The sequence below is a fragment of the Eretmochelys imbricata genome, chromosome 2, assembly GCF_965152235.1.
Source record: "Eretmochelys imbricata isolate rEreImb1 chromosome 2, rEreImb1.hap1, whole genome shotgun sequence".
In the NCBI taxonomy this organism is placed as follows: domain Eukaryota; kingdom Metazoa; phylum Chordata; order Testudines; family Cheloniidae; genus Eretmochelys; species Eretmochelys imbricata.
The window spans coordinates 142,424,092-142,448,705 of record NC_135573.1 but is presented as its reverse complement, the minus strand read 5'-3'; positions in this window follow the sequence as shown (position 1 = coordinate 142,448,705).

Genomic DNA, 24,614 nt, shown 5'->3' with positions numbered 1-24,614 from the left:
AAATGATAAACTTGACCAGTGAGACTCTTTTGCCATCCACATAAGATAAATTACATTTAATTATTCTCCCTTAAACATCAAAACATGAATGTCTCTTTACTTTTACCCTTCTCTCTTCTGTGAAAAGTAAAGTAATGCAATGTTACACAGGGACCTTATTATTTTATCTCTGGTTGCTTCAGCTAATGAACACCAGGCATAAACAAAATAGAATGTTAAACCTAAACATAGTGACAGTTCTTACTAGGGTCACTTCAGAATGCTACAAGCAATGCTGGGGGAATTTTAAAAAAACCATAACCATGTGCATGTGAAATAACTCTTAAGCACTACATAGACACTCAGCAGAAGGCCTTGTGGAAGGCATGTGGGTATCTTCTGGATCTTTTTGGCTAAAATAATATGATATGGGAAAGCAACCAATATCCTAAAATCACTTTCACAATCTCAGTACTACAGTAGAATAATCTGGAAGGGAGGAATGAAATAAAAGCTCACACATTCCTCTTCTGAGACATGAACAAAACATATCTTCAGAGCTGCTGTTCATCCTGCTGACTCTTATCAAAGAGAACAACTTAGGCTTTGAATAAGGGTCTTCTTGATTTATTAAAAGCTACATAGGAAAAGTCAGGTACATGTTTCCAAATCCCAGATTCCTGTGTTCTGATTTATTGACCTTGCCATCAGACCAGAAAATTCATATGTAACATGGCCTCTATTCACTGGTCTAGTTGCTCTAAGTTAGGTCCATATCTAGCAATAATGGCTGTCCCAACATTATTATAAATACCAATTTTTAATCAGAACTCTCTATTGATGTGAGTGAGGATTTCTCATTCAAAGTTGATGGCCTGATATGGCTTATTATCATTATTAGATCTCCACATTTGTAAGAGGGTGGTCATAGTTCACATTTGAAATTTTAAGTAGAAAGATATTTTTTTCAAATCGTACAAGCCATAATACTGAGCCCATTCGCTTCTCAATAGCTGTATCTACTTAGCCTCCCTAGAGCCACCTTCCTTGCTATCATCCTTTGCCTTTTGTCTCCTCCGATTTTCCTCTGAGCCACACAGAAATTGCGGATGCCTCAAAACTTTTTCATACTCTATGCCTGGTGGAATAAAGACAGACAGACAGAATGTTATGTTACAGTGGGTGCATTCATTCCCTTTTCTCAACTCAACTGTATAAAAATTAGGCGTGTGTGTGGATTGGGGCCTATACTGGGTTGTCCGTGACCTAAAAACTAACAATGTACCCCCAGCACCAGCACTGAAGCTCATACTTCCCCTAGGATGTTACTGAGGTAAAGTTGTTGCACCCAAATAAATAAATAAAATTGCATTTTTTATCTTTGTTCATTTTATTGACACTTCCCCCAACAATGTGCCTGAAATCCCAAGATAGGTGCATATAATTGGAAGCAACTTCAGTGGAATCCAACTTTGACTGAGATGCTCAGATCAAAGGAGTTACATAGGTATAAATATGGGCCCCGAATCTTCAGGAAGGGGATTAAGTTATTTTAATTACAAGATTGACCCCTTAAACTCCTTTCCGATATGGTACTAACTAACCCCTTTCCCAGAGAACACTAGACTGCAGAAGTGTAGATTGCTTCTGTACTATGTAAAGTGGGCCTTCACCTTTGGGCTGAGCCGTTCAGCAGCTGGCACTCCCAAGGGAGGATTGCAGATATTGTGCACTCATGTCTAAATGCTGTTTGGAAGATCTTGGGGTTCTATTCTAAAATAACTTGTTAGAGAATATTATTTTGCTGAAATAAAATGACAAAGGAAAGCTGCCCTTCATATCTGTAAGTGGGCCTGAGATCAAGTGGAGATTTTCTGCCACATTTGAAATTAATTAGACAAGGCATTCCTGAACTAAACCAGCCTGAAAATAGAGGTGATGTTCACCAGAGTTCAAAATGTCTTTTAATGTTCCTTGCCGCTTTTGGCAAAAAGTAGAAAGGAGGAAGATTCTGCACGCTAAGGGCTGGTGCATAACACCAAAGATTAGCTGATCCAATACCAACTTGTAACAGTTTTTAATTTTTTAAATAGGAGCACCATCATAGCACATCTATGCTAATGGTCTTAAAACAGGGAATCCCAATGAATTCTAGAGCCCTGTGCCTGTGCAGAAGGTACTCCACGTGTAAACCGATCACTAGAAAGATGAGTCAATTGGAAAAGAACAATTTTTCCACCAAAAATTTAGTTAATTGATTAAACTGTTTGTAAATTGAGAAACATTTTCAAAAAACTGTTCACCAGTCTATTCTGTGTCAAAGCTGTTGTAAAACGAGCACTTGAACATTTTTGAAAACTCAGTTTTGGAGACCAGATTGGTCATAAAGATTGTTGTGATGAATGATATGATTGTAAGTAGGCTCTCCCTTCCTTCTGCACTAACCTTGAAAAATCACTCCTACATCCATTCTCTGGTCAGATACTGGATCTCTGTCTAAGGCACAGATTGCTTACTGTTACTATTGTAACAGTCTTATGGCTGACTGTCCACCAGGGCTTTGGAGCTGTTGAGACTATTTTGTTTATGAGCCCAAAAGCCAGCCAATAAATGAGTGTGATGGGGCAGCTAGGAAGAAGGGTTAAAGCAGGCCAGAGGGAGCCTGCGCCGAACCCTGCAATTAGAGGAGGGTTCACTAAGTGAGCCAATCGGGAGGTGACTTGTTGCAGCGGCCAATCAGGGCCAGCAGGGGCCATATATAAAGGGCTGCACAACAGACTGGTGGAGAGTCTCTCCTGGGCTTTCTAGGGAGAAGGACTGGCTGCCTAGGAGCACTGTGGGCGGGGCGGGGCGGGGCGGGGCGGGGCAAAGAAAAGAAAAGAAAAGAAAAGAAAAGAAAAGAAAAGAAAAGGAGCTTCTGGCTGACCACTGCCAGACTGAGGCCCTGGAGGGAGGGCAGATATGGTGCTAGGGCTGCCTCCACTTGTCCTGAAGGAAGTGGCCAACACAGAATGCAGTCTGCCCCTGGAGTAAGGGACTAGACTGGTGACTGCAGCAGGCCACTGAGGTGAGTGGCTGGACTATAGACTGCCGGTTCCCCTGAAGAGGGGGAGACAGCAGAGCAGGGCACAGCTGGAGGACTGTACCCAGAAGAGGATGCTGTGGTCCAGGAAGCAATGTGGGTCACAGAGTGGTGGAGACAGCAAAGCAGGAGCAATGCTGAGCAAGTCACCACCAGAGTAGGGGGCACTGTGGAAGGACTTGAGCTAATTCCAGAATGGCCAGCAGGAGGCACCATGGTGTTGAGTCTTTCCCTGTCACAATGAGCATTATAAAGAAAATATGCTTGTCCTTTAATTACCAAGCCTACCAAAAGTATACAGTACCATACATTTATCAGGAAACTGAACTGGCAATTAAATCATTAAAACACTCTCCCACTGATTTTTCTGGGTTAAAAAGTCCAGTGTATTACTTCACAATCAACCAATCAAAGATCTATTCCATCTAAGCAATAAGGAAAAATATTTGCCCCCCCTCCTCCCATTTCCCACATGCATTAACATAAAAGGCCTTGTGTGGTGTAGTGATAGTGTTCTCCACTGATATCAGTACATCTTGTCCCAACTGTCCTGCCACCTATCCACTTTCCTAGGAGCATAATGTGGGAAGAGCCCTCCATGTAATTTTCCAGTGGGACTGGCCCTTTAAGAAAGGCATAGTAGTAGCACCCCAAGAAAGGAGAGACTGGGCAGCAGCAGGTGCTACTGGTATCCCTACAGGGTTGGGCAGGGATGAGAGGAGCTGAACTGACCTTTTGCAGACCCTGGACTTCAGGGAGCAAATCATCCCGGCAGCACCAGAGACAAGCTTGCAACAGTTGCTGGTTAGTCTGTCAGTAAATGGCAACATGGCAAGGCCAGGTCTGTAGACTATTGGCAAATGTCATTATTACCCTTGTAGTCTCCCTTCTTTCTGTGAAGAGGTGACTTACCCAAATTGCTATCATAGCTTTGCTTTCTGAATAGGCTAGTAGATCTGGTCTCATTTCTAATATGGCCAGTCTTCATCACTTGTGTAAGGCTGAGGGAAAAGGGAGACTTCACCTACTCTTATCTGGTTGAAGCCTCAACAAATGCAAATTTCTAAGATCTGGGTCTAAACATTTTAATAACCTTATTTTATTTCAGCAAATATACTGATTTCTAATACTTTCCATAGAATGCAAGAAAGGAAGTCATTGGCTGGATGGATAGCTTGGAGAGTGTTCATTTTTTTTTTTTTTTTGCAGTTTGTTTCTATGTCTTTTAAACAGATTTTATCATTTCCCCACATTAGCTGCCTTTAAACTCCATTTAAAGAATCCATGTATCAAGCAACTACCATGCAGAAAATAGACTGTACCTACTTTTAGCATCCTGCTGTGTGCAAGTTAATTTGGTAACTGGAGAAAGAATTTATCTTTAGTTTAATTGGCTTAATTTTGTTTGTTTGCATCTTGTAGAAATCATTCCACCATACCCTGTTTCCTTTTACAGCTCCCTTAAATAATCTGATATAATTTGTTGACTCCACTATTTTTCCTCTTGTTTTTCCTCCTACACTAGCTTTTTTTTTAGGGGATGTTTCAATTTATAGCATTTATCATGAGTGATGCAGGCATTTTTCTAATGTTTGTTTAAGAACTTAAGGAGTTTACAGGAAGGTTTTTAAAATACCCATATCTTCCAGCAAGCATGTCAGATGTTCTTGCAGCAGCATCTGCTGGTGTAATGTCATAAAATTCTTTCCTGTCAGATTTTGCGATTGGTTGCAAAAGGGAGCATTCCTACCTATGTATTTTGCTACCGAAAGGGAACCATATAAATTATGTTTACTGCTGATAGCAAATTCTGTCACTTTAATTTCAGAATGACTATTTTCTTCAGCTATACGTCTAGTAACAAGTACTGCCAGAAAACCGAAACCTGCCAGAATTTGCTACCTGGGGGGGGCGAAGCTTAAAAAAAAAAAAGTGTCTTCTCTTCCTCCTCATCCTTCCACCATGCACTGGAAGTGATCAACAAGGAAATGAATGATGGAATATAGGATGGAGGGAGTGAGGGGACTACTTGGATTTGAGTAATTTAAGAGTTTCAACCACCATTGCACACTGACAAACATCAGACAGTGTCTGGGGACAGTGAGGTATTATTCTATCACTTTCTTGTTAGAATCCCCTTAATATTGAAATTAACAGGAGGGCAAGGAAATTTCTGAGGATAATTTTAGGATGAAAACACAACATTAGTTCTCAGGTGATCTTGGCTCTAGTCCTGGCTTTATACCACATTTATTCAGGACTCTAACCTCTTGGTGCCTCAGTTTCCTCATCTGTAAAAAGGGCCTAATAAAACTTCCATGATTCCCAGGGGTATTCTGAGGGGTAAGAAAACAGATTCCACCTTGAGTGCCAACCTTTAGTTGAGAATGGTCTCTGTTATTAATATCTGAAGTAATTCTCAAACGGAAGGTGCATTTTGTGGGCCTAGGACCAAACACATTTGTGGGCCCTCGCAAGGAACGATTGTAAAATACAGGAGATTAACACAGAAGTTGTCTTTGACACAGCCTCCTGCCTAGCATGGTCAGGACCCCCGTGCTCCCTAGCCTCCGCATTTGAATAACAGTGGGGCTGCGGCAGGCACACAAGATGGGGGAACTGCATGCACAGCGCCCTCCCACTAGCGCTACCCCAGGCCCAGCGGGGGGCCTGAGAGACTGGGGACGAGGTGGGGGCTGCACAATCCGCATGTGGACGCCAAGAGGGAACCCAGCCGTCCTCACAGCAGCCAGAAAACCCCTACTGGGGCCTGCCAAGCCCGATCTGCCAAGCTGCCTCCTGCTCATTGCCTCTGCATGGCCCAGGTCTGGAGTGGTGGGGCTGGTGCATTCCCCGAGCCCTTCAGCCAGCAGGAGGCACTGACATGCTGTGCCTTGAGCTGAGGGATGGACAGACATCCCCTGCTGCCCGCCCCACACATCTGACCTCACCTTCCCATCATATCCCACAACCCCAGGGAGAGCCTCCCCTAGTAAGGAGAGGGATTATGGGCCGCTTCCTGAGTTTGGGCCCTGTGCCATTGACACCACTGTAACCCCGGTACTAGGAAGGTGCCATAGAAATGCAAATTATTGTATTTACGAGCTTGCATGTAAAAGATTCTGGTGAGGAGCAAATCTGAATGGAACTCTGGGGTGGTTCCTCAAGCCAGCTTCTCTGTAGAATCCGCTGGCATTTTCCTTTTTATAAGCCCCCCCACCCCCACCCCCAGCTTTCTTCTTCTCTTCCCCCCACCCCCACAATAGCTGTTTTTACAAAATAAACCTGCCTTTGAGAGCTTCATATCAGAAAGAATGAAGATTCAGAACTTTGAAAAACTCAGTTTCTGCATAGGGCAATCTAAGGTCCAGGCTCATTGGCTACAATGTACACTGCCATCTTGGTTCCTGGTGCATACTCAGGCAACAGGGATTTTGCAAGGGTTATCTTTTATTTTTATTGTACAGTACCTCAAATGCTTTGGTCTGTGTGAAATGGGGTATAAAAATTACTTATTATATTGTAATAAAGCAACCATGTACAAAACTCATTTGTCACAAGAAAGGTTACTATCTTGATGGGACAAGGGTAACATCAATCACATTCATTTAAAAAACATTTTAATTAGTCAGTAATGTAAGTTAATGGCACCAAGTGAATATAATAAAGAGGGCCTCCTGTTTCATTGGCTGTGGCAAAAATGTTGAGATGATAAGGCCTCCTACGAGACCATTTGAAAGTTTGGGCTAAACTTGTCCCCTTCAGAAAAAAAGAGGTGTTCTTTCCCTCAAAAGGTAATGATCAAACTTTGGGTTTCTGCCTGTCAAGGTTCCTCCCCCATTCTGAACTCTAGGGTACAGATGTGGGGACCTGCATTAAAACCTCCTAAGCTTACTTTTACCAGCTTAGGTTAAAACTTCCCCAAGGTACAAATTAATTTTATCCTTTGTCCTTGGAATATCCACTGCCACCACCAAACTCTAACTGGGTTTACTGGGAAACGTAGTTCGGACACGTCTTTCCCCCCAAAAATCCTCCCAACCCTTGCACCCCACTTCCTGGGAAAGGTTTGGTAAAAATCCTCACCAATTTGCATAGGTGACCACAGACCCAAACCCTTGGATCTGAGAACAATGAAAAAGCATTCAGTTTTCTTACAAGAAGACTTTTAATAGAAATAGAAGTAAATAGAAGTAAAGGAATCACCTCTGTAAAATCAGGATGGTAGATACCTTACAGGGTAATTAGATTCAAAACACAGAGAATCCCTCTAGGCAAAACCTTAAGTTACAAAAAAGACACACAGACAGAAATAGTCATTCTATTCAGCACAGTTCTTTTCTCAGCCATTTAAAGAAATCATAATCTAACACATACCTAGCTAGATTACTTACTAAAAGTTCTAAGACTCCATTCCTGTTCTATCCCTGGTAAAAGCAGCATACCAACAGACACAGACCCTTTGTTTCTCTCCCTCCTCCCAGCTTTTGAAAGTATCGTCTCCTCATTGGTCATTTTGGTCAGGTGCCAGTGAGGTTACCTTTAGCTTCTTAACCCTTTACAGGTGAGAGCATTTTTCCTCTGGCCAGGAGGAATTTTAAAGGGGTTTACCCTTCCCTTTATATCTATGACATGCCTACAGAAAAACTGAGCCATTCTCACTTGAGAAGGGGGATATGTGCTGGTAAAAGAGAAAAAGGGTTTTGGTTTTGTTTAACAGTGCTGACTGCTAGGATCCGTGAGAAATCCAAGCATAATGGATCTCAGGGCACCTGCCCTGCATGTGTTATCCTGGACCCCATTCCTCCTTGTAACACAACTGCCTCAGTAACTGCCATTGCTTTCCATTCCATGGCTACACCATGCTGGCCACATGACAAAAGCAGGAGGAAGTGTGGTTTCAAAGTTTATGCTTCTCTGAGTAACTTAATTGCCATGAAGTTTTGTTCTGAAAATAACACCTAGTCACAAGGGAAGTGACTGAGTATAGCAGCTGTTCCCTGGCTCCTTCCAACCCCACATCCACCCAGTCACAGCAGAGCCCAAATGCATGATGGGAAGGACAAAGTGTGCTGCATGGCCTCAGCTTCCCTCCTTCCATGACTGTCAGCCCTCTTTCCATGTGATTATTGTGCTTGTGCCTTTATTCTGTCCTGCACAGCAGCAGCAGTCACTAGCTAATCTTGGGACAGGAAAACACGAGGATTCTTAAACGAGCGCATTTGCTCTGCTGCAATGTTATGGCAGGTTTTGTTATGGCAGTTTTTAGGAAGAGTCACAGGATGGTCATAGCAAAAAGGGCAATTATAGTGGAAAAACAGAAAAGATATCCAAAGTTTTATAGAAATAAATTTTTCAACCAAAGCAATGCTGACTTTTCTGTAGCTCATGAAGGCTTATGCTCAAATAAATTTGTTAGTCTCTAAGGTGCCACAAGTCCTCCTTTTCTTTTTTCTGTCAGTGTACAGCTACAATGGCAATAAACACCGGCATTGATGTTTCAGTGAAGATCACTAGTGCATCTAAACTGAAGCTTCAAAGGAAAGCAACAAACTTTCCCTCTCACCCCCTCCTCCCTCCCCCGCATCACGCCCCCTCGCCTTTGTAATGCAGCTGTGGTAGTTAGTTACTTGAGCTGGATGTTTCCCAACCTAAATTTGGGGCACAGTCATAGATGAATCCTGGTCAAATGGCATAATAGAGATGTATTCATTTTTTGTAGTCATTAAACTGTCTAAATCTAACCTGTCCAAGTGTCTGTCTGTCTGTACAACTCAGTCTATTTTAGCCAGGAAGGAACCCTGTGAATTAAAGATGTCACTTGAGACGTAGTCCTCTGTTTCTGCAGAGTTTTTTTTATCAAGCCTTTGTTCTTCAGCAATCAAGGGTTTCAATTAAATTTGTTCAGCTATTTCCAATCTCATGCACTTATTCCTTCCAACCACTGACTTACAAAAACTCCAAATGCCAAGTCATGGATATTGAACATGCCTCGCCCCCCAAAAAGATCAACAGCTATGATAAAATCCAGTCCTAGCAATGGAAATGTTTTACCCGTGTTTCCTAAAAGCCATCCTGATCTCAATGAAGTCAATGGCCAAATTTCCCATTGAGTTCAAAGGAAACAGTACTTAGCCCTAGACATGTAAAACATTATCTGGAAGGAGTGTGTAATGCTGTGTAATAAGCTACAGTAGCAGAGAAAACTTGCTTGACATGGAATTTTCTTAGGGATAGGAAATAATTACAATCCTCTGACTCAATTGAGATCACACATCTTTTCAGCTAGATGAAATGTATTACATTCCTTTGCTTTTCTTTCAGTCACCACAGACCTGATTCTCAGTTCTGTCATTCCAGTACTTGGAGTACTTTGAACTTCCCATATTCTTGAGGCAGCTGGCAGCCTTCCTGGTTTATATCCTAAATTACAGCAACTTAAGGGCTGCTCTAACTTGTACTCAGTCTTCACACGGTCCCTTTGGAGCTATGAACAGCCAAGGATAGCTGTTATACAGTATGTTTTGACCATATCTGCCCAACATAGCATAACCCCCTATGCCAGTGGCCAGGAGGTAGCTGACCTGCACTGCTAGCAGCCAATATCTCCAATGGCCAGTGATGGGATGGTTTTGGCCTGAACTCAACAGATATTTTGTTTTGAAAGTCTGAGTAACACTTCTTGATCAATTTGAATTTACAGAATGATAAAAAGTGTATATTCTCACTGGAAAAAAAAAGGACAGTTTAAAAAATGTGGTTGCAAAAGGCAATGATTCTTAACATTTAAATATTGTGCAGTGCGTATGTCATATAGAACAGAACTTTTCAGCAGCAATCGTAAAAGTCAAAAACTGTTCAAGTCTGAAGAAAATTGGTCTAGTATTTATAACGTTAGCAGTATTGAAATTTAAATGGCATAGAGTCTGAGAAAATCGAAGTTTGAGAAAGCCAAGAGACAAAAATGGGCCACCTTTCTAAATCATGCTAGCCTTGAATCTAAAAAAGTAAATGAAAGAAGATGAAACTTTCTGATTGTAAATGTTCTTCTCTTTAAAATAACTGATGCAGTTTTCTTCAAAGTTGGTTTATCTTTAACTATGACAACTAAAGTGAAGCAAAGTGCTTGGTGCAGTTTTGCAAATCAAATGTAGCATTCCCCCCTGGTTCCCCCGCCCCCCCCCAGCCAATCAGTCAACTATGATAATTGCTGGATGTAGCTGATATTCTGAATTTTAAATCCGAGGTATTCAGTTGGTCATGAAGTCATGTTTCTTTTTTTTTTTCTTGTTCCCTGATTGGGAGACTGTTATAAATAGAATGGTTTGAATAAAACACTGGGCCTTTTATTTGCTCAGGGTGAGAGTGGGATCTCTTTGAGAAGAGGCAGAAAAAGAAGGATTAGGAAGTTGTAGGATATTCAAAACCTTTTCCTATTTGGCCCACACAGATCCTGCCCAAAGCAGAATTTTTAGAAAGATTACACTTAATTCTCTTACATCGCATTCACACACACATATGGCCTGAGCTGGGAATAAATGATGTAGACAGAATGCAGTGATGGGTCTTGGTTAGGGCTCTGTCCAAGAATGAGGGACAAGTGGTTTCTACTCTTGCTGCATTTAATATTTAAGCAGCATCCAACTACTAACTACTTTAGTGAGACAGCATGGTCCAGTAGACAGGGCACTGGATTGGGCATCAAAATACCTATGCTCTCTTCTCAGCTCTGCTACTGATTCAGTGTGTAACCTTGGACAAGTCACTGACACTGGTTGTGCTTTAGTTGCCTCATCTATAAAATGGGGATAATAATACTTAACCAACTTTGTAAAGCACCTTGTGTTTTGTTTACTGGTCAGCCCATACATGATCATGACAGACCTCATACAGATGCATGTGTTGACTCATCTCAGGACCCTGGCAGAGGTTAATAGGACTATATTAGAATTATTCTAATCTGATCTTTTACAGAGGTCACAGGAGAGGGTGTGGGGCAATTTAGTTGGAGTTGGTCCTGCTTTCAGCAGGGGGTTGGACTGAGGTCCCTGACAACCCTATGATTCTATGATTCTATGAATTGCTCATCTAGCCTGATAGCTCTGTTGTACGAGATTCCACAGGATTTTTGTGTTCCTCAGTTTCACTCTTTCCCCCTTGCCATTCAACGTGTGTATATAAGGTTGCTTGGGAGATTGTGAGGATGTTTGGGCTTCAATGGTCTCGGTCTGAATGACACTCAGCTCTATATCTCATTTGCATGAGACTCCTGGTTGGGTGCCCATATTTTCTTAGGGTGTGGATGAGACAGGAGCTGGGATGCAGGCAACCTGGCTGAGGCTAATTCTAGATAAGACAGAGGTAATATTAGCTGGCAGGGGAAGTAACAAGAAGGTGTTAGGGTTGCTGTCTGACCCCTATCAATGGTGTGTGTTTGCCCTTTGTCAAAGAAGCTTACAATCCAGGAGAAGCTCTGGATCCCTGCTTGCTTGTGGAATTTTGGGTGAGTTACTGGCCAGAAGAGCTTTTTCTCCATCTGTACCTGGCACTACAGTTATGACGGTTTCTCTCTGATGAGGGCCTGGCCTGTGTCACATCCAGACTGGATTACTGCAGTGAGCTCTAACTGAGGCTACACTTTTAAGACTATTAATGCTGAAAGCAGTGGCCTGTTTGCCCAAGACCCTGCCAGCTGTCAGTTCCCTTCTATGTGTAATTCAGAGGGTTGATATTGCTCTATATAAAAAGAAAAGGAGTACTTGTGGCACCTTAGAGACTAACCAATTTATTTGAGCATAAGCTTTCGTGAGCTACAGCTCACTTCACTGGATGCGTAATTAAAGTGGAAAATGCAGTCAGGATGTTTTTATACACACAGACCATGAAAAAATGGGTGTTTATCACTTCAAAAGGTTTTCTCCCCCCACCCCACTCTCCTGCTGGTAATAGCTTATCTAAAGTGATCACTCTCCTTACAATGTGTATGATAATCAAGTTGGGCCATTTCCAGCACAAATCCAGGGTTTAACAAGAACGTCTGAGGAACGGGGGCGGGGGGGTAAGAAAAAACAAGGGGAAATTGGTTACCTTGCATAATGACTTAGCCACTCCCAGTCTCTATTCAAGCCTAAGTTAATTGTATCTAATTTGCAAATGAATTCCAATTCAGCAGTCTCTCGCTGGACTCTGGTTTTGAAGTTTTTCTGTTGTAATATCGCAACTTTCACGTCTGTAATCGCGTGACCAGAGAGATTGAAGTGTTCTCCGGCTGGTTTATGAATGTTCTGCTCTGGCTGTTCAATGATGGTCACATAAACACCACCCTATACCGGAAACCTACTGATCGCTATTCCTACCTACATGCCTCCAGCTTTCACCAAGACCACACCACATGATCCATTGTCTACAGCCAAGCTCTACGATACAACCACATTTGCTCCAACCCCTCAGACAGAGACAGACACCTACAAGATATCTATCAAGCATTCTTACAACTACAATACCCACCTGCTGAAGTGAAGAAACAGATTGACAGAGCCAGAAGAGTACCCAGAAGTCACCTACTACAGGACAGGCCTAACAAAGAAAATAACAGAACGCCACTAGCCGTCACCTTCAGCCCCCAACTAAAACCTCTCCAACGCATTATCAAGGATCTACAACCTATCCTGAAGGACGACCCATCACTCTCACAAATCTTGGGAGACAGGCCAGTCCTTGCCTATAGACAGCCCCCCAACCTGAAGCAAATACTCACCAGCAACCACATACCACACAACAGAACCACTAACCCAGGAACCTATCCTAGCAACAAAGCCCGTTGCCAACTGTGCCCACATATCTATTCAGGGGACACCATCACAGGGCCTAATAACATCAGCCACACTATCAGAGGCTCGTTCACCTGCACATCTACCAATGTGATATATGCCATCATGTGCCAGCAATGCCCCTCTGCCATGTACATTGGTCAAACTGGACAGTCTCTACGTAGAAGAATAAATGGACACAAATCAGATGTCAAGAATTATATCATTCATAAACCAGTCGGAGAACACTTCAATCTCTCTGGTCACGCGATTACAGACATGAAAGTTGCGATATTACAACAGAAAAATGTCAAAACCAGAGTCTAGCGAGAGATTGCTGAATTGGAATTCATTTGCAAATTAGATACAATTAACTTAGGCTTGAATAGAGACTGGGAGTGGCTAAATCATTATGCAAGGTAACCAATTTCCCCTTGTTTTTTCTACCCCTTCCTCCCCCTCCCCGTTCCTCAGACGTTCTTGTTAAACCCTGGATTTGTGCTGGAAATGGCCCACCTTGATTATCATACACATTGTAAGGAGCGTGATCACTTTAGATAAGCTATTACCAGCAGGAGAGTGGGGTGGGGGGATCACTTTTGTAGTGATAAACACCCATTTTTTCATGGTCTGTGTGTATAAAAACATCCTGACTGCATTTTCCACTTTAATTACGCATCCAGTGAAGTGAGCTGTAGCTCACGAAAGCTTATGCTCAAATAAATTGGTTAGTCTCTAAGGTGCCACAAGTACTCCTTTTCTTTTTGCGAATATGGACTAACACGGCTGCTACTCTGAAACATCGCTCTATATGTTCCTATATATACCTCTACCCCGATATAACACAATCTGATATAACACGAATTCAGATATAATGCGGTAAAGCAAAAATGGTTTTCTGTCTCGTCTACAACATTGGTTCTCAAACTGGGGGCACGACCCCTCGGAGGGTCACAACCCAGTTATGTGGGGGGGTTGCAAGCCTGACCCCAGCGCGCTGCTGCAAGTTGCGAGCCCCGACCGTGATGCATGGCTGCGAGCCCCCTATCCCTGTGTGGAGCTGCAGGACTGCGAGCCCCACCCCTGACGCTGGATGCGCAGCTGCGAGCCCCGACCCCAGGCTTGATGTGAAGGACAACATCAGATGCACCCTTTCTAAAACAACACCAAGAATAAAACTTCTTGTGTCAAATACTGTATTAATAATGGAAATGCTCGAGGCCAAAGCAAGTTCAATATAACGCGGTTTCACCTATAACGTGGTAAGATTGTTTTGGCTCTCAAGGACCGCGTTATATTGGGGTACAGGTGTAGTTCAAACCTTAGCTTCCTGAGAGACTGCCTCTCCCCCTGCTCTGCCATGACATATGAGATTAGCTGAGTCACCCAATCTAAATGTATGGGGGCCTGTTGCAGGGCATTCCCAGTGGAGGTGCTGAATTCAGAATTTGCCTTCCCCATTGATTCTACAGAGTTTGAATATTTTTGATCTTCAAGGCATGGTAGGAAGCTCATCTCTTTACAAAGACCTTTCCCTAATAAAGTAATGGACATACAGTAGAACTTCACAGTTACGAACCCCAGACTTATGAACTGACCAGTCAACCACACCCCTCATTTCTGACCTGGAAGCACACAATCAGGCAGCAGCAGACACCCCCCCAAAAAAGAAAGCAAATACAGTACAGTACGGTGTTAAACATAAACTAGTAAAAAAAAAAGGGAAAGCAGCATTTTTCCTCTGCATCATAAAGTTTCAAAGCTGTATTAAGTCAATGCTCAGTTGTAAACTTTTGAAAGGACAACAATAACGTTTTGTTCAGAGTTATGAACATTTCAGAGTTATGAACAACCTCCATTCCTGCGGTGTCTGTAACAGTAGAACCTCAGAGCATTTTGAAAGAGAATCATGGAGAAGTATTTTTATTATTCACTTGGTTTTTATAAATTGAAAAATAAAAATGTTAAGTGATCTATAGTCCTAAACTACAGCATGATATCTAAAATATTTCATGTACCCTTAGATTTAATAGAAAATATAACCCATTCAGTCCCCTTGTCAATGGATTTCTCATGCTTATCATTCTTTAGAAATGGACTACTTGTAATTTAAACATAACTAATGAAAGTGCACAAGTCAACCCATCATCAAATTTTACATATGATTGTAACAAATGTATGTGAAAAATGCATCATTCTATAATTCTTCATCTGTCTTATTTGTAATGTAATGTAAATTGTTAACACACTGCATTAAGACTGCTTATTGCTGTGTGCAGTCAACAATGCTGGTGAATTTTTATGCCTGAAAGGTTAAGTTGTTCACTGACTCAGACACAAATTTCTATCTCTCAGTTTTAACAGGTATTAAACTGATGAGACATCCCATCAACTGGATGAATTGAATAAACATTCCAGATGGCTCACATAAAGGGGTTCTGGTAAACAAAAAAATACCAGAAACCTGGGTGCTGAAACTCTCTGGGGATTTAAATGCATCTAAAAGAAAAGCAATAGGTTTGCCTTAGAATGAATCATAGGCTGAGCATCTGCATTAAAGACCTTGCCCAGTCAAGCGAAGGTAGAGGTGAGTCAAAGAGGCAATATCCACAGATGGATTAAGTTTAGTCTAAAAGATTCAGAGTAGTGCAGGTTTGAGACCAAATCATTGCAACAGTTTTTGCTGTAATTTAACAGCATTAAAATCACATGAGCTCTCTCTGAGAGATTTCAGCCCCAAAATGTCAGTGGATCTCATGAGACTTTGGGCTGAAATTTCACAAGATGATACTGGAACATAGATTAAAAACCTGAAGGGATGAACTTTAAGCCCTGGTCTACACTAGGAGTTGAGGTCAAATTTAGCAGCGTTAAATCTATTTAACCCTGCACCCGTCCACACGATGAAGCCCTTTTTTTCGACTTAAAGGGTTCTTAAAATCGATTTCCTTACTCCATCCCCGACAAGGGGATTAGCACTTAAATCGGCCTTGCTGGGTCGAATTTGGGGTACTGTGGATGCAATTAGACGGTATTGGCCTCTGGGAGCTATCCCAGAGTGCTCCATTGTGACCGCTCTGGACAGCACTCTCAACTCAGATGCACTGGCCAGGTAGACAGGAAAAGGCCTGCGAACTTTTGAATTTCAATTTGCTGTTTGGCCAGCGTGGCAAGCTGCAGGTGAGTGCAGATCTCATCAGGAGAGGGGACCATGATGGAGTCCTAGAATCGCAAAAGAACTCCAGCATGGACCGAACGGGAGATACAGGATCTGATCATTGTATGGGGAGAGGAATCCATGCTATCAGAAGTCCGTTCCAGTTTTCGAAATGCGAAAACATTTGTCAAAATCTCCCAGGGCATGAAGGACAGAGGCCATAACAGGGACCCAAAGCAGTGCCACGTGAAACTTAAGGAGCTGAGGCAAGCCTACCAGAAAACCAGAGAGGCAAACAGCTGCTCCGGGTCAGAGCCCCAAACATGCTGCTTCTATGATGAGCTGCATGCCATTTTAGGGGGTTCAGCCACCACTACCCCAGCCGTGTTGTTTTACTCCTTCAATGGAGATGGAGGCAACACAGAAGCAGGTTTTGGGGACAAGGAAGATGATGATGATGAAGTTGTAGATAGCTCACAGCAAGCAAGCGGAGAAACTGATTTTCCTGACAGCCAGGAACTGTTTCTCACCCTGGACCTGGAGCCAGTACCCCCTGAACCCACCCAAGGCTGCCTCCCAGGCCCACCAGGCGAAGAAGGGACCTCTGGTGAATGTACCTTTTAAAATAGTATACATGGTTTAAAAGCAAGCATGTTTAATGATTAATTTGCCCTGGCATTCGTGGCTCTCCTAGATGTACTCCCAAAGCTTTTGCAAAAGGTTTCTGGGGAGGGCAGCCTTATTGCGTCCTCCATGGTAGGACACTTTACCACTCCAGGCCAGTAGCACGTACTCGGGAATCATTGTAGAACAAAGCATTGCAGTGTATGTTTGCTGGCATTCAAACAACATCCCTTTTTTTCTCTCTGTGTTATCCTCAGGAGAGTGATATCATTCATGGTCACCTGGTTGAAATAGGGTGCTTTTCTTCAGGGGACACTCAGAGGTGCCCCTTCCTGCTGGGCTGTTTGCCTGTGGCTGAACAGAAATGTTCGTTGCTGTTAGCCACGGGGAGGAGGGAAGGGCTAGCCACATGGTGGGGGAGGCAAAATGTGACCTTGGAACGAAAGCACATATGCTATGTATGTAATGTTAACAGCAAGGTTTACCGTGAAAGAGTGTACCCATTGTTCTATAAAATGTGTCTTTTTAAATACCACTGTCCCTTTTTTTTCTCCACCAGCTGCATGTGTTTCAAGAATCACAGGATCTTCTACTTCCCAGAGGCTACTGAAGATTAGAAGGTGAAAAAAATGCACTTGCGATGAAATGTTCTCTGAGCTCATGCTGTCCTCCCACACTGACAGAGCACAGATGAATGCATGGAGGCAGACAATGTCAGAGTGCAGGAAAGCACAAAATGACCAGGAGGAAAGGTGGCAGGCTGAGGAGAGTAAGTGGTGGGCTGAAGAGAGGGCTGAAGCTGAAAGGTGGCGGCAGCATGATGAGAGGAGGCAGGATTCAATGCTGAGGCTACTGGAGGATCAAACTAATATGCTCCAGCATATGGTTGAGTTGCAGGAAAGGCAGCTGGAGCACAGACTGGCGCTACAGCCCCTGTGTAACCAACCGCCCTCCTCCCCAAGTTCCATAGCCTCCTCACCCAGACACCCAAGAACGTGGTGGGGGGGCCTCCGGCCACCTGGCCACTCCACCCCAGAGGATTGCCCAAGCAACAGAAGGCTGGCATTCAATAAGTTTTAAAGTTTTAAACTTTTAAAGTGCTGTGTGGCCTTGTCCTTCCCTCCTCCACCCCCCCCCCTCCGGTGCTTCTCTCCTCCACCACCCCTCCTGAGCTATCTTGGCAGTTATCCCCCTATTTGTGTGATGAATTAATAAAGAATGAATGAATGAATGAATGTGAAGCAACAATGACTTTATTGCCTCTGCAAGTGGTGATCGAAGGGAGGAGGGGAGGGTGGTTAGCTTACAGGGAAGTAGAGTGAACCAAGGGGCAGGGGGTTTCATCAAGGAGAAACAAACAGAACTTTCACACCGTAGCCTGGCCAGTCATGAAACTGGTTTTCAAAGCTTCTCTGATGCGTATCGCGCCCTCCTGTGCTCTTCTAACCACCCTGGTGTCTGGCTGCGCGTAACCAGCAGCCAGGTGATTTGCCTAAACCTCCCACCCCGCCATAAACGTCTCCCCCCTACTCTCACAGATATTGTGGAGCACACTGCAAGCAGTAATAACAGTGGGAATATTGGTTTCGCTGAGGTCTAACCAAGTCAGTAAACTGTGCCAGCATGCTTTTAAACGTCCAAATGCACATTCTATCACCATTCTGCACTTGCTCAGCCTGTACACAGCTCCTGACTACTGTCCAGGCTGCCTGTGTACGGCTTCATGAGCCATGGCATTAAGGGGTAGGCTGGGTCCCCAAGGATAACTATAGACATTTCAACATCTCCAACGGTTATTTTCTGGTCTGGGAAGAAAGTCCCTTCCTGCAGCTTTTGAAACAGATCAGAGTTCCTGAAGATGCAAGCGTCATGTACCTTTCCCAGCCATCCCACGTTGATGTTGGTGAAACATCCCTTGTGATCCACCAGAGCTTGCAGCACTATTGAAAAGTACCGCTTGCGGTTTATGGACTCGCTGGCTTGGTGCTCCGGTGCCAAGATAGGGATATGGGTTCCATGTATGGCCGCACCACAGTTAGGGAATCCCATTGCAGCAAAGCCATCCACTATGACCTGCACATTTCCCAGAGTCACTACCCTTGATATCAGCAGATCTTTGATTGTGTTGGCTACTTGCATCACAGCAGCCCCCACAGTAGATTTGCCCACTCCAAATTGATTCCCGACTGACCAGTAGCTGTCTGGCGTCATAAGCTTCCACAGGGCTATTGTCACTCGCTTCTCAACTGTGAGGGTTGCTCTCATCTTGGTGTCTTTGTGCTTCAGGGCAGGGGACAGCAAGTCACAATGTTCCATGAAAGTGGCCCTATGCATACGAAAGTTTCTCAGCCACTGGGAGTCATCCCAGACCTGCAACACTATGAAGTCCCACCAGTCTCTGCTTGTTTCCCAGGCCCAGAATCGGCATTCCACCACATGAACCTGCCCCATTAGTACCATGATGCCCACATTGCCAGGGCCCGTGCTTTGAGAGAAGTCTGTGTCCATGTCCTCATCACTCTCGTCACTGCGCTGAAGTCGCCTACTCACCCGGTTTTGCTTTGCCAGGTTCTGGTGCTGCATATACTGCTGGATAATGCGCATGGTGTTTAATGTGCTCCTAATTGCCAAAGTGATCTGAGCGGGCTCCATGCTTGCAGTGATATGGCGTCTGCACAGAAAAAAGGTGCGGAACGATTGTCTGCTGTTGCTCTGACGGAGGGAGGGGCGACTGACGACATGCTTACAGAGTTGACTTACAGGGAATTAAAATCAACAAAGGGCGTGGTTTTATATCAAGGAGAAACAAAAAGAACTGTTATACAGAATGGCCCCCTCAAGGATTGAAATCAAAACCCTGGGTTTAGCAGGCCAATGCTCAACCCACTAAGCTATCCCTCCCTCTGCTATTTCAGGCAGGACTGAATCTCCACTAAAGTTTTCAAGGTGCCCCTGACAGACCTCACCAGAATGATTGTCAGCCGTTAATTTCACAGAGAGAAGGGGGAGCAAATGAATACAAAACAAATCTGGTCTATTTCTTGTCTTGATCCACTCCATCTGTCTTTTACATCTTTGGCTGGCAGCAGCCGGTGCAGTAGGACTGCTAGCCATCCTCATCTCCTGCCTGCTCACCATAAGATGGTACAATAGGACTGCCTGCAGGACTAAAGAGAATGACCTGGTCGAGTCACCCCTCATTAAGTCCCTGCGCCAATGTCTGCCCAGGCGCTCCTGACCGACCTTACCGAGGCAGCCAGGAGCACATCGGACACAATGACAATGGTTTTCAGGCCTACTGCACCGTCTGCTGCCACAAGGCAATGGATTGCTGCTGCTGTGTAGCAATGCACTACCGCGTCTTCCAGCACCCAGGAGACATACGGTGACAGTGAGCTGAGCGGGCGCCATGCTTGCTGTGGTATGGTGTCTGCACAGGTAACTCAGGAAAAAAGGCACGAAACGATTGTCTGCTGTTGCTTTCACGGGGGGGGGGGGGGGGGGGGCTGACGACATGTACCCAGACAATGTTTTTTGCCCCATCAGGCATTGGGATCTCAACCCAGAATTCCAATGGGCAGCGGAGACTGCGGGAAAAATGGGATAGCTACCCACAGTGCAACACTCCGGAAGTCGACGCTAGCCTCGGTACTGTGGAAGTACTCCGCCGAGTTAATGTACTTAATGCACTTAGAGCATTTTGTGTGGGGACACACTTACTCGAATATATAAAAACGATTTCTAAAATAAGATTTCTATAAATTCGACCTAATTTCATAGCGTAGACATACCCTGTAGCAAGTCTGTAGGCATAGGTACCATTCCATAGATTCAAATCCAAATATTCAAACCAAAATTCAAAGGAGCTGAATTTGAATTTCCAGTTGCGGCCTACCTCTACAGGTAAGAAATGACATTGCAGAGGCTACAGCAGCTATTCGTCTTTGATAATTATGAAACACAATTATTTTCTGGCTATCTCCACTTTATTTTGAGAATAATAGTATAACACAGACAAACGCCACTGTGACTCAGCCTGAAATATCTTTATGCTGCTGACCTGAACAGAATGATATGAGAGGGTAATAACTGGTTTCCCAACCTGATTTCTCCATTTCTTGTTGTTTTACATGGATGTGACCTGGAAAATGATATCCCTTTCTCTTATAGGTGCTTTCAAAACTGAAAGATAAATTTTGGAGTGAAAAGAGAAGGGGCAAGAAAGCCATGTCTTGTGAAGGTAGTCAGACCTTTAAGAAGCAGAAGTGAAGAGGGCTTTTAGCTAAACTTGGGGTCTGCTTTTTCTATTTTTAAATTGAAGAGCTGTATCAGTAGATTTTAAAAGTGAACTTTTACCCATGTTGATCGCAATAATCTTCTGTTCTTACTAAAAGGAAATATTGTGATAATTTACACACCATGGTGTGGTCACTGTTGCTGAATGTTGACTTTTTAAATGCTAATCTTTGTGTAGTTCATGTAAGTTCTTTCTGACTGCTCATTAAGAGTGAGAATCATATGTTTTTAAAGGATGCATTCCAAAATCCAATGTATTTCTTCATTTTATCAAGCTTGCTTGGGAGACAACAGTGAATGCTAAACTTCTGGTCTGTCTATTTTAATTTTTAGTGTCCCTTTTACTATTCCTCTGGATATAGCCATACAAATGTACATTTCAGAAAATAGCATAATAAAGATCAAAAGTGAAAACAACTTTGAGAATGGGATGGCTCAGCTTTGAGTGTACAGCTGGGGCTTTATACAACCTATGGCAAGGCTAGCATGTGCAAGTGACATGGCAGTGATCATAGATGGACTTAAATGAAGAGGTGACGGTAACAGTATTGTCACCCCCAAATGTTCAAAAATCATGAGATTGGCTTTAAAGTAATGGGATTATGTAAAAATAATAGATTTGGGGTTCTTTTTATTTGCCTCCTGCTAAGTACTAGAATTAATTTTTTACTATTTCAGGAGTCAGCATTTGGGAGGAAAATACCAGGCAGTCCTCAGATGGACTGGGGAGCAAGAGGGCAATGCTACGTTATCTGCCATTGCCTCCTATTGCTCCTGTTGGAATTCTGAAGGGATAATAGTTGTTAGGCCATGTCTACACTAGCACTTATGCTGGCAAAACTTATGTCACTCAGGGTGTGAAAAAAATACTACTCCCCCCCCAAGTGACATAAGCTTCCCTGGCACAAGTGGTAGTGTGCACAGCACTATGTTGGTGGGAAACCCAGTCCTAAATGTTGACAGTAGAGACTCTGGGTGTATTGAGAGCCCAGTGAGGGGGTGCCAAGCCCAATGAGCCAGGAGACGATACATGAACACATTTTGAATATCTGCACAGTCCATTGCAAGTGGCATCTTGGTGGGTGAAGTTTGTGAATTTTGTGGGCAGAGCTTAGAAGAGTACCACCATGACATTCCCCTGGTGTTATCTGGCCTGGTGTTATGCTAGGTGATATGCTAGGTCACCTCAATCTTTGACTCTGGGAGCCAGCCTTACCCTGCTCTGCTTTGAGAACCCCCACTCCTGGGCTATTCACACACAGCCTCCGGCACGTAAACTGCTTGGATTATGCAACAGAATGACACTAGCCAATATCTCCAGTCCCAGACACGACCCTAGGAACCTCCGTCTTGCAGTGTCCAGTTATGCCTGCTGGACACTGCAAGCTTATATGAATTAGTCAATTTAACAAAGAAAGTGACATGTACCAGGCTTGTTATCCCAAGGGGAGTCTCTGACAGGTTTCAAACCAAATGCACTGCTTCAGGTAGAATAAACAAACAAATTTATTAACTACAAAGATAGATTTTAAGTGATTATAAGTCAAAACACAAGAAGTCAGATTTGGTCAAATGAAATAAAAGCAAAATGCATTCTCAGTTGATCTTATCACTTAGATGCTTCTCACTACAGGCTGGCTGGTTGCCCTTCAGCCAGGCTCTCCCCTTTGATGAGCACTTCAGTCGCCTGGTGGTGATGTCTGTAGATAGAGGTGGAAGAGAGAGAGAAAAGCATGGCAAATGTCTCTCCCTTTTATCATGTTCCTTCTTCCCTCTTGTCTTTGCCCCCACTTCAGGGTCATATGAGCATTACCTCATCATAGTCCCAAACTGACCAAAGGAAGGGGTGTGTGTGACTCACTCGAGAGACCAACAGATCCTTTGTTGCTGCCTAGGCCAGTGTCCTTTGTTCCTGTGAGACTGGTCTGGGTTTGTCCCATACATGCCCTGATGAGGTGTGAACTGCCCCTCTGTTCTTGGAGAGTTTTTTCCTGGGCTTGTTTTAAGCCACGAGGACACATTTTCAGCCTCATAACTATATACATGAAATTACAGCCTATAACATCACTATAACAAAAATGTTCAGTGCATCATGAGCTTTCTGAAGACACCTGACATGACAAACTTTGCATTGGATACCACACACAATCATATTATAAGGATGAACATAGGTTCATCAAGTTATTGTCTATAACCCCCACAGGGAACAACCCTGTCTGATTCCCCTATGGAATGGAAAGGGGTGCTCAAAACACCTTAAGTAGACTATATTTAATTATACGGTAACTGAATGCAGGAGACAAGCCTGGGCCAAGTCCAAAAGCACAGAGCGTGAAACAAATATCCATGATCTACGTGATCATAAACCTTCTCTTGATCAAGGGAAATCAATCCAATGTACAAATTAAACATTTTTCAGTTCAAAATTGCATCCTGCAATAGGAAAAGGTTATCAAGAATGGACCTGTTGGGAATGCAGTAGGTTTGATTAGGGTGCATGACTGAACCAATCACAGTTTTCAGTCTATTTGCCAAGGCCTTTGAAAAAAGTTTATAGTTGTAGCAAAGCAGGGACACAGGTTTCCAAGCCCCCCTTTCTTAGGCAACAGGGTAAGAACTGCCTGATGACAACTGAGTGGCAATATTTTGTCTCTGATGCTTTCCTGAGAAACCTGGAGCAAGTCAGGCCCCAAAAGGGTCAAAAAGGTCTTATAAAACTCAACAGGCAAATCATCAATACCAAGTGCCTTCCGTGGAGCAAAGCCATTTAGGGCAGAAGCTGGGAGGTATTGCCAATTTAGAGAAGGACCGGGATATCATACAGGAAGATCTGGATGACCTTGTAAACTGGAGTAATAGTAATAGGATGAAATTTAATAGTGAGAAGTGTAAAGTCATGCATTTAGGGATTAATAACAAGAATTTTAGTTATAAGCTGGGGATGCATCAATTAGAAGTAATGGAGGAGGAGAAGGACCTTGGAGTATTGGTTGACCACAGGATGACTATGAGCCACCAATGTGCTATGGCCATGAAAAAAGCTAATGAGGTCTTGGGATGCATCAGGTGAGGTATTTCCAGTAGAGATAAGGAGGTGTTAGTACCATTCTAGAAGGCACTGGTGAGACCTCATCTGGAATACTGTGTGCAGTTCTGATCTCCCATGTTTAAGAAGGATGAATTAAAACTGGAACAGGTACAGAGAAGGTCTACTAGGATGATCCGAGGAAGAAGATTCAAGTTGCTTGGCTTGTTTAGCCTAATCAAAAGAAGGTTGAGGGGAGATATGATTGCTCTCTATAACTATATCAGAGGGATAAATACCGGAGAGGGAGAGGAATTAATTAAGTTCAGTACCACTGTGGACACAAGGACAAATGGATATAAACTGGCCATTGGGAAGTTTAGACTTGAAATTAGATGAAGATTTTTAACCATCAGAGGCGTGAAGTTCTGGAATAGAATCATAGAATCATAGAATATCAGGGTTGGAAGGGACCCCTGAAGGTCATCTAGTCCAACCCCCTGCTCGAAGCAGGACCAATTCCCAGTTAAATCATCCCAGCCAGGGCTTTGTCAAGCCTGACCTTAAAAACCTCTAAGGAAGGAGATTCTACCACCTCCCTAGGTAATGCATTCCAGTGTTTCACCACCCTCTTAGTGAAAA